Source organism: Odocoileus virginianus, chromosome 11 (assembly GCF_023699985.2).
Source record: "Odocoileus virginianus isolate 20LAN1187 ecotype Illinois chromosome 11, Ovbor_1.2, whole genome shotgun sequence".
Taxonomy (NCBI): domain Eukaryota; kingdom Metazoa; phylum Chordata; class Mammalia; order Artiodactyla; family Cervidae; genus Odocoileus; species Odocoileus virginianus.
Window position 1 is genome coordinate 13,769,167 of NC_069684.1, and position 16,151 is coordinate 13,785,317.

A 16,151-nucleotide genomic window follows, 5' to 3' on the forward strand; every position below is an offset into this window, starting at 1 on the left:
GAAAACTCTCTGCTTTAGAAGTGGCCTGTGTGATTAGGTTAGGTCCACCAGATCAGTGGTCCCCAACCTTTTTTGGCACCAGGGGCCAGTTTTGTTGGAAGACAATTTTCCCATGGATCAGGGTTGAGGGGGATCATTTCAGGATGATTCAAGCACATGACATATCTGCATTATTGTTACATCAGCTCCACCTCAGATCATCAGGCACTAGGTCCCAGAGTTTGGGGACCCCTGCACCAGACTCTCTTCCCAACTAATGTCAGCAGTGCCTACATAATATGATTCTCTGACAGTGATGCTTCATCATGGACTCAGGTTCTCAGGATTAGGGCAGGATATCTTTGAGTACCATTTGAGAAGTCCTATCTGTACAGGCAATCATGGTTCCAAGTGTTTTACTTTTAATAATTCATCAATCTTCACAGCAACTGTTAATAGGTAAGGTCTATTATCAAGCCCGTTCTATAGTTGAGGCACAGAGAGTTTAAGTTATTAGTCAAGGTCACCTAGCTAGTAAATGGCAGGACTTGGATTTCTTTTATTTATTTATTTATTTTTTAGGACTTGGATTTCAGTGCAGGTAGCCTGGCTTCAGAACCCTACCTCCTATCCACTATTCTACATTGTTATTCAATTTACTATTTCTGGAATTAATGAACACATGAATAGTTGTGTTAGGAATGGGACTAAGAGACAATGCATGCTGTTATTGTTCAGTTGCTAACCAGAGTCCGATTCTTTGTGACCTCATGGTCTGTGGCACACCAGGCTCCTCTGTCCTCCACTATCTCCCAGACTTTACTCAAGTGCATGTCCATTGAGTCAGTGATTCTATCCAACCATCTCATCCTCTGCCACTTCCTTCTCCTTTGGCCTTCAATCTTTCTCAGCATCATAGTCTTTTCCAATGAGTCGGCTCTTCGCATCAGATGGCCAAAGTACTGGAGTTTCAGTTTCAGCATCAGTCCTTCCAATGAATATTCAGGGTTGATTTTCTTTAGGATTGACTGGTTTGATCTCCTTGTAGTCCATGGGACTCTCAAGAGTCTTTCCCAGCATCACAATTTGAAAGCCTCAATTTGTCAGCACTCAGCCTTCTTTATGGACTCTCACATCCATACATGACTACTGGAAAAACCATAGCTTTGACTATATGGACCTTTGTCAGCAAAGTGATGTCTCTGTTTTTTAACACACTGTCTAGGTTTGTCATAGCTAAGAGACAATGCTAAAGATGAATAAATTCCTTGATTTGTATAGTAAGTTTTGTATATAAGTTCTTATGCTAACTGTTCCATGAAGAGGATTCACAGAGTCTCCAAGATATAAATCCTAGAGATCACCATATACCTGAGAATCTCCTACAATTAAATTTTCTCCCTTTTCAGACTTAAAACATGTTGAATTGTAAACATTTGAGGCCAATATGGGAATGGTACAACTCCTTTTGACCTTGAAGCAACATTGTAGATAATCCTTTGTTCCTAGTTACTGTCTTCCATACCAAGCACAGCTGTCCCCCAGAATGTATACTGATGACCATGCAGGACAATGTCAATATGCAGATTTGGGTTCTGGGAAAATACATTTGAGAAAAAAGAGCCAAAAATTAGAGTTTTTTGGCACAAGCCAAATGGCACAAAGCAAAAAGAATGACCAAAAATTGAAGTCTGAACTTTATTCACACGCGGCTGGGTCTTTATATTCTTCTGTGTTCTCTTATTGCTCAGCTGAGGTGAGGTAGAATGAGCACGGGATTTGAAACCAGAAACTTGAGTGCCAGTCCTGGCTCTTTTTCTTATGTGAACTTGAACAAGTCATTTAATTTCCTGAATCTTACTCATTCCACCCATAAAATAGAAGTGGTGATAATATCTATCTCAGAGAATTTTGGAAAGACACTCATATTTCATTTGGGCCTCTGTAACAGAATACCATAGACTGGGCGGCTTATGAACAACAGAAATGTATTCACAGTTCTAGAGACTAGGAAATCCAAGATCATGGCTCGGGCAGATTTATGTCTGGTGATAGCCCACCTCTCCACAGACAACTGCCTTCTTACTGTAACCTCAGATAGTCAAAGTGGCTAGAGATCTCTCTGAGGTCTCTTTTCTAGGGGCACTAATCCCATTCATGAGGGTTATCTCTCATGATCTAATCACCTCCCAAAGACCCCCTCCACCTAATGCCATCGCCTTGAGGATGAGGATTTCAACACATACATTTAGGGGGGACATAAACATTCAGCACATTGTAGTATGAATGGGTCATGTCCCCCTTGGGAACTCTAAAGGACAATACAAACGCTACATGTTCTTGCACCAGGTAACCAAGAGACCGACAGAAGGGAGGGACAAAGCATGCACAGGCACCTCACAAAGAGGTTTCTTCTCCCAGCATGAAAGTCTGAGAGGAACACTGGCTAGAGAAGAAAGTGAGATCATGAAGCTCTATACCACCTGTTGGACCTCTGCTGAGCATGGGTTTTCCTAAATGAAATATTCTTACGGAGCAAAAATAATGGGGACAAAGAAAAATGATTTGTTCAAGTGGCAGAACTAAAAGCTCAATTTGGGTATTCTGGCTGTCAATACAGTGCTTTAGTCAGGGAAAATATGGTCACCGGTTGATTAAGAGAAGAAATTATGTTGCTTGTATAAGTACTGAAGCCCAGTTATATCAAATTAAATGGAATACCAAAATGTTCATCCTCTCAAATATCTACAACTAAAGTGTCTGATGTATCAAGTCCTACAAGACTGTCCTTAAAATGGTCATATAATCTACAGCTCAGAGGGGCAAAAATATTTCTTATATATAATCTTTCATGAAACCTTGATTTCAACCTTGTGAGACCCTGAGCACAGAACCTATTCAAACCTGCTCAGACTTCTGAACTGCAGCTCTGAGAGAAAATGAATGGTTGTTTCTTTTAAACCACAAAATTTGTGGTCATTTGTTATATAGCACTTTGTCTGGACACATTTTTCTTCATATATCAGTCAAAAAGGTTAAAGTTAAGTCACATTTAGAGCACATTAACATGAAAGTAATGACTATAATCCATCAGCTTCTGGAAGCTGACCATGGCCAACAGCAAATTCTAGAAACCCAACAGCTGAGTGTAAGTGGTTTAACAGTAGGCAATCCAGGGTTCTCCAGAAACATCCCCTCACCATTGATATAAACATTCATCCAATAACTGCCTTACAATTAAGTTGATGAGCCATGCAAGAAGAAAAACCATTCACACCTATAGACTGTCTTAATCGTCTGACACAAACCCTTAAATCACATTCCCAGGAACTTCCCTGGTGGTTCAGTGGCTAAGACTCTGTGCTCCCATTGCAGGGGGCCTGGGTTTGATCCCTGGACAGGGAACTAGGTCTCACATGCTGCAACTAAGACTCAGCACAGGTAAATAAATAATTACTACCAAAAAAATATCCCAGAATAATTTCAGACAGCAGGCAAAGCAGCTCAACAGGGTGGCTGCTTTGAATTAACCTAGGAAGGGTCTTGATTGTCATACTTCATGAGAAATGTGGTACCTGTACACAACACACACACATATTATTCCCACCCAAGGTGACCATTTCAAGGGCAGAAATTTTGCTTTAACACCTTATAATACTATAATAACAACTGCCATTGAGATGAACAAATCTTAATGACATTTACTGATATCACATTTAAGCCCTTTGGGATGATAAGGTTAAATATTTCAATAAGCATCCTTAATCCACTTAAGTACTTCTACCTAATGTTGACAATGTAGACACTCAAATATTTGTTCATATGATTAAACTGTTGAAAAGAAAAGCTAAATCAGAGACGTTTTTTAAAAAAGGGGAGAAGAGGATTGCCAAAAGAAAAATCACACAGCAGGGAGTTCTTGAAGACATAAAGGCTCCAGTGGACTCTGATGAAGGTAGGATCGTACGGTGAAAAGATGCTCTATGATGTTCTGGGGCCAGAGAGACCTGGGTTCAAATTTGTCTTAACAATACATGAACAATGTGTAACCTGAAGGCAAGTCCTTACCTTCCTAAAACTATGTAAATGACAATAATAGAAAGTGCATGTGGGGACTTGCCTAGCAGTCTAGTGGTTAAGACTTACCTTCCAATGCAGGGTGTGCAGGTTCGATCCCCAGCTGGGGAACTAAGATCCCACATGCCTCACAACCAAAAAACGAGAACATAAACAACAGAAGAAGCAATATTGCTAAAAAATGCAATAAAGACATTAAAAATGGTCCAAATTAGGAGAAGGAAATGGCAACCCACTCCAGTACTCTTGCCTGGAAAAGTCCATGGGCAGAGGAGCCTGTGGGCTGCAGACCATGGGGTTGCATGACTGAGCACGCACACATGAGGTGGGTGGAGGGAGACGGGTTGGTAGCAATAAACTGGTAGAACTTAAAAAAAAAAAAAAAGGTCCAAATTAAAAAAAAAATCTTCCAAAAAAAAAAAAAAGAAAGAAAGTAGAGTGTGGCTGTGAGAATTCCCTGAGAATGCTGTAGAATGCCTCACAGAAAGGCTGTACACATTTGGTTCTTACTATAGTCCAGCTATTTCCTTAGGCTGATCATCTGTAAAATGATCATATTTATCTCATAGAGCTGGTATGAGAATTAAATGACTGAATAGACGTTATGTACAAATAACAGTACTGGCATAAGGACAGCTCTCAGTAAGTCTAAGTTATTATTCTCTGTTACTGTTTCTCACAGCAGCCTTAGCTGTGCAATGCCTTCAGGAGTATGAAGGAAGAAGCCTGGTGTCTTGCATGAGGCAATATGGTACAGACAAGGGCATGGCAGCAATAGCAGCTTAGACAGTAGTGGGTAGGAGCCAGTGAGCAATGGAAAAATGAGCCATGAAAGGATGATAAACAGCTAAATAATGTTCACTATAGCCAGGCACTGTGCTAAGTATTTTATATATATTAATTTATTCAATCTTAGTAACAACCCTGCAAGTTATTGACTCACTTAACCCTCAAAACAAGCCCATGAGGCAGACACAATAGCTATTTTATTTTTAAGATGAGGAAACTAAGGAACAGAGAAGTTAAGTAACTTGACCAAGAACACAAAGGAAGCAGCAGAATCAGGATTTAATCCCAGGCAATCTGGATCCAATTTAGGGAACACTCTCTATTACCTTGTTTATGTAGACTATCGGCTGTAAGAAAGACTCACTAACATACCTTCTGTCCCCTCAGAGAAGTGGAACAATTCTGGAGCCCTTTCAGCACATGAGATGAGATCTCAAGCCATTTTTTAAATTATTTTTACTATTTATTTGGCTGCGCCAAGTCTTAGTTGCAGCATGTGGGATCTAATTTCCTGGCCAGAGATTTAACCTGGGCCCCCTGCATTGGGAGCACGGAATCTTAGCCACTGGAGTACTGGGGAAGTCCTTCAAGACATTTTTTTTTTAATTAGTCAAAGAAAGCTTGAGGACATTGTGTGGAAAGAAAGACAGATATGGATAGGTTAATGGGAAGATTTTCTGAGGTATGTGTCTATGTTAAAATCAAAGGAGAAATCAAATAAATGAAGTTATCTATAAGAATTTGTATAAAAAATTATGTACTATAAAATACTCTTTAATTTTTATTTAAAGTAGTAATGGAGTACATTTAAAACTTAGCTCTCTAGACTCCCAGCCCAACTTTCTTTCTACTTGAAGCAGCAATTAGGGAGGAAATCTGGCTTGAAATATCATCTCCTGCCTCACTCTTACAGTGACATGAGCCTCAATCCTGGAATAGGAAGACAGATTTCCAGTGATACAGACATGCTTAAGAAATGCATAAACCTGGGCTCCCTTGCTGGTTCAGTGGTCAAGAATCCACCTGCCAATGTAGGAAACAGGTTCGATCCCTGATCCGGGAGAATCCCACATGCTGTGGAGCAAGTAAGGTGGTGCACCACGACTACTGACCTGTGCTCCAGATCCCGGGAGCCACAGCTACCGAAGCCCGTGCGCCCTAGAGCCCATGCTCTGCAACGAGAAGCCACCACAATGGGAAGCCCTCGCGTGCACCACAGCTACAGAGCAGCCCTCACTTGCCACAGTTAGAGATGCAGCCCACACAGCAATGAAGACCCAGCACAGCCAAAACTAAATAAATAGAATTACTTTAAAAAAAAAAAATAGAAAGAAAGAAACCAAGAGTTTCACTTCTTTTCCACCCCAGGAAAAGAGCCAGATCACTCCCAGGGAAGACAACACCCTAGGTGTCAGGCCACGCCCCTCAAGAGCCCCTCCCCCAGGAAGCTCTGATGACCCCAAGAGCTGGGGCCAGGCGGGGATGGGGGGCAGGGGGCTGAGGTGTACCTGTTGGAGGATCACAGCCAAGTTCTCAGAACACACAGCCTTTAGTACACATCAGACTGAAAGGGAAGCTTCACAGAAGAGCTTCTGCATGCTTATTATTATTATTCGTTGGAGAGGGAATTGTCATTTAATTCTTACAGTGGTAAAAGAGAGATATAACAGAAAAGTTCTGGTGGCTCAGTATTGACAATTATTTGTGAAAAGAGAGAATTCATTTATTATTCTCCACAACTACCTGTACAAAATATTATATGTAAAGTATATCTCAATAAAGCTGGAAAATGTTCCCCTTTTATGTATAGGCTTGAGAGTAAGTTTTTTGTGGGTTTTTTTATTTTGCTTAAGAATATTTTTGGTTGGAGGATAATTGCTTTACAATGTTGTGTTAGTTTCTGCTGTACAACACCGTCGGTCAGTTGTGTGTGTGCATATACTCTCTTCCTCGGGAGCCTCGCTCCCTCCCGCTCCCAGTCCTACTCCTCTAGATCACCTCTGTGCACCACGTTGAGCTCCCCGTTTTACAGAAGCTTCCCACTAGCTATCGATTTTACACACGGTAGTGTCTTTATGTCAACGTGACTCTCCTAGTTCGTTCCCTCTTTCTCCCCTGTGTCCACATGTCTGTTCTCTACTTCATGTTTATTTTAACAAGTAAATCAAGTTTGCTAGGAGGAACAGTTTATACAGAAGGACCAGGACATCTCCCAAAGTGAGATTTCCAAATTCTGCTAATTTTTTTTTTTAAGGCACTAAACTTTGTCATGGGAGAAGATAACTGATCTTGGAAAGAAAGGCAACACCAGTGAAGATTGTTCTTCTACAAACCAGGAGGGGAAATAGGACCAGGGCTACAGGCTTCCCTCTTGGGAAGATGAATAAGCTTTGTTTGCATCAACAGCTCCAACTTCTTTACACTGCAAACTATTTGCTAGAAACAGAGACTGAAGCCTACATACAGAGAACACTCAACATAAAGCTAGGGTGGGAGTGGAAAATGACTATCTCCTGCCGCGGCTTCCTAAAGGGTGGGTCTCCAGCTCCCAGATTCATGCTATACCACCAACATCCCACCACCCAATCATCACCAGTCACATTCTAAAAGATAAACATGATTCTCTTCTTCTTCCCTTAAAATCCTCCAACTATTTGCCATCACCTACAGTAATTAAAGGTGAAGAAAACCTGTACAGAACTGTACAGAAGAACTGTACAAAAAAGATCTTCATGACCCAGATAATCATGAAGGTATGATCACTCACCTAGAGCCAGACATCCTGGAATGTGAAGTCAAGTGGGCCTTAGAAAGCATCACTACAAACAAAGCTAGTGGAGGTGATGGAATTCCAGCTGAGCTATTTCAAATCCTGAAAGATGATACTGTGTAAGTATTGCACTCAATATGCCAGCAAATTTGGAAACTCAGCAGTGGCCACAGGACTGGAAAAGGTCACTTTTCATTCCAATCCCAAAGAAAGGCAATCTCAAAGAATGCTTCAACTACCACACAATTGCACTCATCTCACACGCTAGTAAGGTAATGCTCAAAATTCTCCAAGCCAGGCTTCAGCAATAGGTGAACCATGAACTTCCAGATGTTCAAGCTGGTTTCAGAAAAGGCAGAAGAACCAGAGATCAAATTGCCAACATCCACTGGATCATCGAAAAAGCAAGAGAGTTCCTGAAAAACATCTATTTCTGCTTTATTGACTATGCCAAAGCCTTTGACTGTGTGGATCACAATAAACTGTGGAAAATTCTGAAGAAGATGGGAATATCAGACCACCTGACCTGCCTCTTGAGAAACCTGTAGGCAGGTCAGGAAGCAACAGTTAGAACTGGACATGGAACAACAGACTGGTTCCAAATAGGAAAAAAGAGTACATCAAGGCTGTATATTGTCACCCTACTTATATGCAGAGTACATCATGAGAAATGTTGGGATGGAAGAAGCACAAGCTGGGATCAAGATTGCCGGGAGAAATATCAATAACCTCAGATATGCAGATGACACCACCCTTATGGCAGAAAGTGAAGAGAAACTAAAAAGCCTGTGGATGAAAGTGAAGGAGGAGAGTGAAAAAGTTGGCTTAATGCTCAACATTCAGAAAACTAAGATCATGGCATCTGGTCCCATCACTTCATGGGAAATAGATGGGGAAACAGTGGAAACAGTGTCAGACTTTATTTTGGGGGGCTCCAAAATCACTGCAGATGGTGACTGCAGCCATGAAATTAAAAGGCGCTTAACTCCTTGGAAGGAAAGTTATGACCAACCTAGATAGCATATTAAAAAGCAGAGACATTACATTGTCAACAAAGGTTCATCTAGTCAAGGCTATGGTTTTTCCAGCGGTCATGTATGGATGTGAGAGTTGGACTGTGAAGAAAGCTGAGCACTGAAAAATTGATGCTTTTGAACTGTGGTGTTGGAGAAGACTGTTGAGAGTCCCTTGGACTACAAGGAGATCCAACCAGTCCATCCTAAAGGAGATCAGTCCTGGGTGTTCATTGGAAGGACTGATGCTGAAGCTGAAACTCCAATACTTCGGCCACCTCATGCAAAGAGTTGACTCATTTGAAAAGACCCTGATGCTGGGAGGGATTGGGGGCAGAAGGAGAAGGGGATGACAGAGGATGAGACGACTGGATGGCATCACTGACTCGATGGACATGACTTTGAGTAAACTCCGGCAGTTGGTGATGGACAGGGAGGCCTGGCGTGCTGCGATTCATGGGGTTGCAAAGAGTCGGACACAACTGAGCCACTGAACTGAACTGAACTGAACAGTAAGTGAATCAAAATCTTTAGCATGGACTCCACGCCCTTCATAACCTACCCACCTTTGAAAGTTCATCTTTTCCCATCGGCTGTGTGGTGTACTGGAAAGGGAAGGATGCTCGCTGCACCAGCAGAGTCCTCTTTGCAGACTCCGATGTCTCTGAACCAGCTTTCTAACCTTATTCTGGAGAGGACTTGGTTCGGTGAGTTCAAGGATTCAAATGGGAATACATTGGACAGGAAGAAGAAAAGCAGAGGGCATACGTTAAATCACAAAACACACATTTGGAAAAGTCCTTTCCAAGCTCTCCCAAATCAGCATCTATCAACTCTCTGGCAAGCACATACTATGGATTAAGGAATACATCCCTTAATGTGTAAACATTTTAACTAACTCCTTTTCAAGTTCAGGCCTTTTGAAACATGATTTTAAGTGTTTGTCTTTCCTAATTCTGATGGGACTGGGGTATTTCATTTAGAGAGGTTATCTTTTCCCCAATTAAAGGCAATCAAAAAGAGAAATCCAGGTTGAAAATGAACTTTCTAAGAAATATCCACCTTCTTGATGAGGCAACAACCTCATCATTGTTTGGCATCACCGACACAATGGACATGGGTTTGGGTGGACTCTGGGAATTGGTGATGGACAGGAAGGCCTGATGTGCTGCGGTTCATGGGGTCGCAAAGAGTCGGACACGACCGAGTGACTGAACTGAACTGAACTGATGAGGCAAAAGATGAATACTCTGCTACTGAGCTTCCTCTTTGTTATCAATGAAACATAGGGTCCAAAAAACAAAAACACACATTTTTTTTTTAAACTTCATGTTGAGTAGGGCTTAGTGTAGGAAAACCGAATAATCTGTTCTGGGAATTAACATGGATATTTAATATATAAGAATCCAAATTCATCAGGATGAGTCATTGAAACAAATTTTTTGTATTATTTAATGGAAATCTCATTGGGGGAAAAAAAAATCACTGCAGCTTGTTATAAGTTACAAATTCCCTGAAAGCTCAGAAGATGTTAATTCCATTTACAAAACATAAACTAACACCAAACTTCTTGGAACTCTATTTAGCACAGTGGTGTGACCACAGGCATTCCCCACTAAAGCACACATTTCCCTTCAGCTTCTCAGCCTTGGCAACGCAGTGTCACAGCAGTGAGAAAGGTGTCTCACGCTACCTGAAGAATCTATCAAGAAATTTTATCACAAACCTTGGAAGTGACATTTTGCTTCTTTTTCATGTGTCACAGAGCCACTTCACACCTGTGAGCAAAAATAGTGTGCCTGTAAATAGCATTTTTCAAGGGAAAATTAGAAATCGACTCTGAAGCAATGGTAAATAACACCCATCTACCACAAATCACTGTACCACCAACTGATACAAAGGTCTCAGGCATATAAAGGTAAAAAAAAACCAAGTTGAGAAGAGAAAGAGAAAGCAAAATGGGTTATCACTATAAAATCTCTCTACACATGACTCTTATCATCAATCCTGCTGGAGAGTTCTTTTTTTAATAATATTTTCAAAGATTTTTTTAAGACATAGAGAAAAAATAAATTAAGAGACACTTTAATACCTGGATATACATTTCATTCATTCATTCATGTACACAAACATGCATTTATTCATTTTAAGTTTTAGGGAGGCCCAGGGATTTTTGCTCACTGCGGTATTCTCAGCTCCTAGAACAGTATCTAACACAGAGTAAGAGCTCCGTGCATATTTTTAAAATAAATTTACATATTGAATATGTACTGAGTGCCCACCATGTACCATGCCATGTGATAGGGCCCAGAGGTATAACAATTTGCTCAAAGTTTATAAAGAACATTCATTTCAGCTCCAGATTCATGTATCTGAATGCGTCCTTGAAATACCTAATAGGCCTCTCAAACTTGACATGGCGAGTACAAAACTTTTCTTTTTTTTATACAACTTCCTTCCGCTCCCCTTGTCCCAAATGATTCCTAGCCTTGCTCTCCCTGTCTCAGTTCATATACGGTCATCCATTTGATGTTCAAGCCACAAAAACATAGTCAATTTCTCTTCTGGCTTCAGTCCTTCCAGCTCTAACCCATCCCTTCACCACCACTCTCTAGTCCAAGCCACCTTCATCTCTCCCTGAGGCGCAGCCTTCCATGGGTCTCCCAGCTGCCACTCCTGCCAACACTGCAATCTAGCTAGAGTAATCTCTTTCAAACATGAACCAGATAGGTTCACCGTCCAATGTAATACTCTTTTCCTTACACTGAGGTCCACTAACTCCCTACCATGGGGCCACAGCCGTGAGCCTGCTCCTGGTCTACCCCCTCCCATCCTTCTCTGTGCCCCTCTTCCCTCCTACTTACTATGCTCCAGCCTTACTGACCATCTTGTGTTTCCTTAACATCTCCAAATACGTCCTCCCTCCAGGGCCTCGTATATGCTTTTCCCTCACTAGAATGTTCTTCCCCTCAAATGATCCAGATTTCTCTTCAAATATCACCTTCTGAGAAAAGCTTTCCATGACCACCTGCCCAAATTTCTGATTCTAGTATACCAATGATGCTCACTTAGTCCTGAGTGAATAACTAAGAGGTGTCCAAATAGAGCCAATCCTGAGCCTCTCTTTCCATCCCCAGCAACACCAAGAGGTAGAAGGATTCCTTTCACTAGCATTTAACTGACTCCCTCACCTTCTCACCAGCTGCTTTTCTCAACAACCAAAAGAGCTAGACAACTGCAACCCCACTCATACAGGAGTCAGCCTCACTTTACTCTCCTGCTCTGAGATGGAATCTGTCTGAGAGGTGACTCTGTGGGTCATCCTGAATGAGCATTAACCAATTCTGTCACATCACTGAAGAGAATTTCCCTGTCCAAAAAAAAAAAAAAAAAAAAAAAATGGAAGCACAACAATTTAACTCCTACCTGTACATCTAAAGAAATGCACCTCAGGAGACAAATAAGAATGTTCATATCAGCTGTATTCATTATACTCAACAATTAGAAACAACCCAAATATTCAACAAAAGCAAACTAGATTAATCAATTTTGGCATACTTATGCAATAGAATTCATTTAGCAATGAATAACACACAATATGAATGAATTTTACAAGTAAATGTTGAACAAAAAGCAGATTAGATAGGTCAATTTGAGGCCAAAAGACCACCACAAGGTAGTCAAATAGGATGAAACCTTAAAAACAGTCATTTTACTTGTCTATTAGAAGGTTTTCTTCAGCAGGAGTGAACAGAAGAAAACTAGATTAATTGCATTCATAGCATGATAGTACACTTATACTTCACTGACTTATGAAATCTCCATATACTCAAAACACTTGTTTGTACAATGTTTCTTAATTGGCCAAGAGAATCATGTATTAACATATTTCAGAGAGGATGGCAAAGAATTTCAGTAGAGCCTGAGTTAACCTCTAGAAGGAGTAGGAAAAATTAACCGGCATGACTGCTCACACCTGTCGTGTTAACCAGACCCAGTCTAATAGATTCTTCTCAACAGGGTGGAAGATTCTATAAAAAAAGGAGGTAGAAAAGGAAAAGGAAGGAAGGAAGGGAAGGCGGAAGGAAAGGAGACATGGGGAGGAAGTGAGGAAAGAGAAGGAATGCATTTAATATTATAATAGATGTGAGTATAACAAGCAGTCAACCTACACACAAGAGAGTCAGGGAAGACTTCTTAGGAGAATTTGTTTATAAACTGAGACCTAAGGACAGTGGAATTAGCCAGAACAAAATGAAAAAGAGCTCCAGGACTAGATCAGGAAGGATCATGGGAAGTATATTAGGCATGTCTTAATCACCGTGAACATCTCTCTCTTGAAGTTTTGGTCCATCAGTGTGGTATGAAGTGTATTTTCTTTTGCAACTTTTTCAAGAAGTCTATAAGCTTATTTGGAGAAAAAAATGGCAACCCACTCCAGTACTCTTGCCTGGAAAATCCCATGGATGGAGGAACCTGGTAGGCTACAGTCCATGGGGTCTCAAAGAGTCGGACATGACTGAGCGAGTATCTGTATCTGTATCTGTGCTTGTATTTAAGAGATAATCCACTATTTTGAAGTATGCCAACTTGATTTGTCTGATAATTTGAAACACTGACCATCATCCAGAACTCACTAAGTGGATTTTGCAGTGGCTTCCAAGGTCCCAGATTATACCACAGATCTAGAACAAAATCCGTCACTATTATAACCTTTAGTATTAGTTATTGAGGTTTATCAGTGGACACAAGAAACAGCAAACTCCGATACCATCCCAGTCATTGATTCGAGAAGGGATGTTTGGCGTCACACATAACACCAAATCAGTCCACAATGGGGTTTTGTGGCAGACCCAAGTACTCGCTGTATATCATTTAGTGCTAAGGGAAGCCTCTGAAATAGCTGAGGTTTAAGAGTAAAAATCTTTGCTTCTCTCTATCTCATACAGAACTGCAAAATGACAAGGAAAAAGCTCTTTTTTTCACTTTACCTTTATTCTTCCTGTTTGAAAATTTCTATGGATTAGTGCAATATGAAATCCATCTTTTTGTACTTCAATTTCTCAGCCATTTACTCCCTGGTAATAGCTGAAGAAGATGGGGATAGGAGAGAATTTGGCCAAGATGAAAAAATGTTACCCTGTGACCTTGTGTAGAAAACTTCAAAGGGCCTGACTCAGATTACCATTATTAATATAGGCATGGCAGCCAGGACTTTCCATCTAAATCCTGGTATCCTGCTAAGAAAACCCAAATGGGTGAAAACAATTGCTTGGGCTTAAATTGCAAAGAGAAAAAAATTAAAGCACATAAACTGGGACTCTTGTGTTTCACAAGATATATCCAGTTACCAAAGTTTTTATGAGCTTAGCATAAAGTAGGTTCTCAAACATTCATTAGATGAGTTAACCAATGAATGACAGTCAACGGATGAAAGGAAGAGGGGAAATGAAATTCAACAGCAAGAATTAAAAAGATTTAAATATGCTCTGAGTATAGACATTAAATATAATTTAAATCAAGATAACTGATGACTGGGAGATGACTGATAGACAATGAGCTATCATCTCAATGAAATTGTTAAGAAGGTAACTGACTAGAAATCAGGCTATGACACAATATTCTTTCTCCTTCCTTACCACACTCTTTATCTGCTAATCACCTCTCTTCCCTCTTCTCCCATCCCATTTCCCTAACCACCAGTCCTTTGAAAAATTTTTTCTCAGAGCTTCCAAAGAAGGAATGGCCCTTCATTCTTTTTATACTCGTAACACTGACACCTTCAGTGGACTAAGTCTGTTCAATTCTTTGTTCGTCACTGAATTATTATTTTTTTTACTGGCAGAGTATGTTTTATTCAACTTCTTTAAAACAGAACAAAATATAAGAATGCAAATATTAAAGTAAATATATCTAAATTTTAATTTTAAATAAACATCTAACTGATTCATTTCTCTTGTACAGTCTGACTCATGTGCTTCTGTATCATTTTAATCCAATATGGCATGTTTTATCATAAATTATGCTTCTGTTCTGAATACAAAATGTTTCTTGATATATTTATTTTTACATTCATCAAGGCAAGCATATTTCATATCCATTAGTTTTTGGATTACAATTGAAATAGTCAAGAAAATTATTCAAATTTAAACAATCACTTAGATTTGTAGAGGAAATTGAAAATAAGGATTAATAAGTGGAATTTCACTTAGAAGAGGTGTTTAAAAAACTTTAAAGAAAGTTTATAAAGAACAAAAGATAATACTTTAACTCACATTTTTATTTGTAGAGAGGAAAAAGAAAAAGTGTATTCAGATTTATACATTTTAAGATAGATTTTGTAAGTGGAATACTTTATTTTCTTTTTAAAAAACTATTTTATATTGGAGTATAGCCAATTAACAGTGTTGTCATGATTTCAGGTGCACAGCAGAGTGTCTCAACCATACAAATACATGTATCATTTCTCCCCAAATTCCTTTCCCATCCGGACTACCACATAATATTGATCAGAGTTCTCTGGCCTATACGGTAGGTCCTTATTTGTTATTTATTTTAAATATAGTAATGTGTACTTGACAGCAAGTTATGTGCCCCTTGTAGGTGTGAGACACTTTGCTTAGTCTAGGGCGGTAAACAGTCAAGAAGACACATTTGGTCTTACCCTCAGTCTGTTTAGAGACTTTGTGGGGATAGGAATGAATAAACAGTCAATTATAATGCAGAGACATATTTGGAGCTCAGGGGGATACATGGCCTAACACTGGAACTTACAACCTAGTTGAGGAGAAAAGACACTTGAAATTTAAAGGAAGGTAGCCCTGGCTTGGGCTTCCCAGGTGGTGCTAATGGTAAAGAACCCACCTGCCAATGCAGGAGACAAAAGAGATGCAGGTTCAACCCCTGGGTGGGGAAGATCCCCTGGAGGAGGGCATGGCAACCACTCCTGTATTCTTGCCTGAAGAATCCCATGGACAAAGGAGCCTGGCGGGCTATAGTCCGTAGGATCACAAAGAGTCAGACACGACTGAAGCAACTTAGTATGCAAGTAGTGTTGGTTTGCAGTTCAAGAAAACCACTTCCCTGGTGGTTGAGTGGTTAAGACTCTGCACTCCCACTGCAGGGGGCACAGGTTCCATCTCTGGCTGGGGAACCAACATCCCACAAGTCATGTGGTGCAGTCAAAAAAGAGAGAGAGAACCACTTAACGGATGTGGCTAGAGGATTGCTGGTGAGACAAAGTGAGGTCTAAGATGAAAAAAACCTAGCTAGATGGAAAGGTGGGAAAGGTAAGGGAATGCCTCTAAAGCAGAGGTATGAAGTAAGGTATGAAGTGAGGTCTAAGATGAAATCTAAAGATGAGAAAACCTAGCAGATGAAAAGGTGGGAAAGGTAAGGGAATGCCTCTAAAGCAGAGGTATGAAGTGAGGTCTAAGATGAAATCTAAAGATGAGAAAACCTAGCAGATGGAAAGGTGGGAAAGGTAAGGGAATGCCTCTAAAGCATGTATGAAGTCCCTGAAC

The 16,151-nt window shown here is 40.3% G+C and overlaps 1 long non-coding RNA gene across 1 annotated transcript; it reads left to right on the forward strand.

Annotated features, from left to right (window-relative positions):
• The first annotated feature begins 247 nt into the window (after positions 1 to 247).
• Positions 248 to 15,153, forward strand: LOC139037365 (uncharacterized). Its single transcript, XR_011490141.1, has 3 exons — positions 248 to 438; positions 3,854 to 3,934; positions 15,051 to 15,153. It is a non-coding gene; the product is annotated as an uncharacterized lncRNA (long non-coding RNA).
• The last annotated feature ends 998 nt before the right edge of the window (positions 15,154 to 16,151 follow it).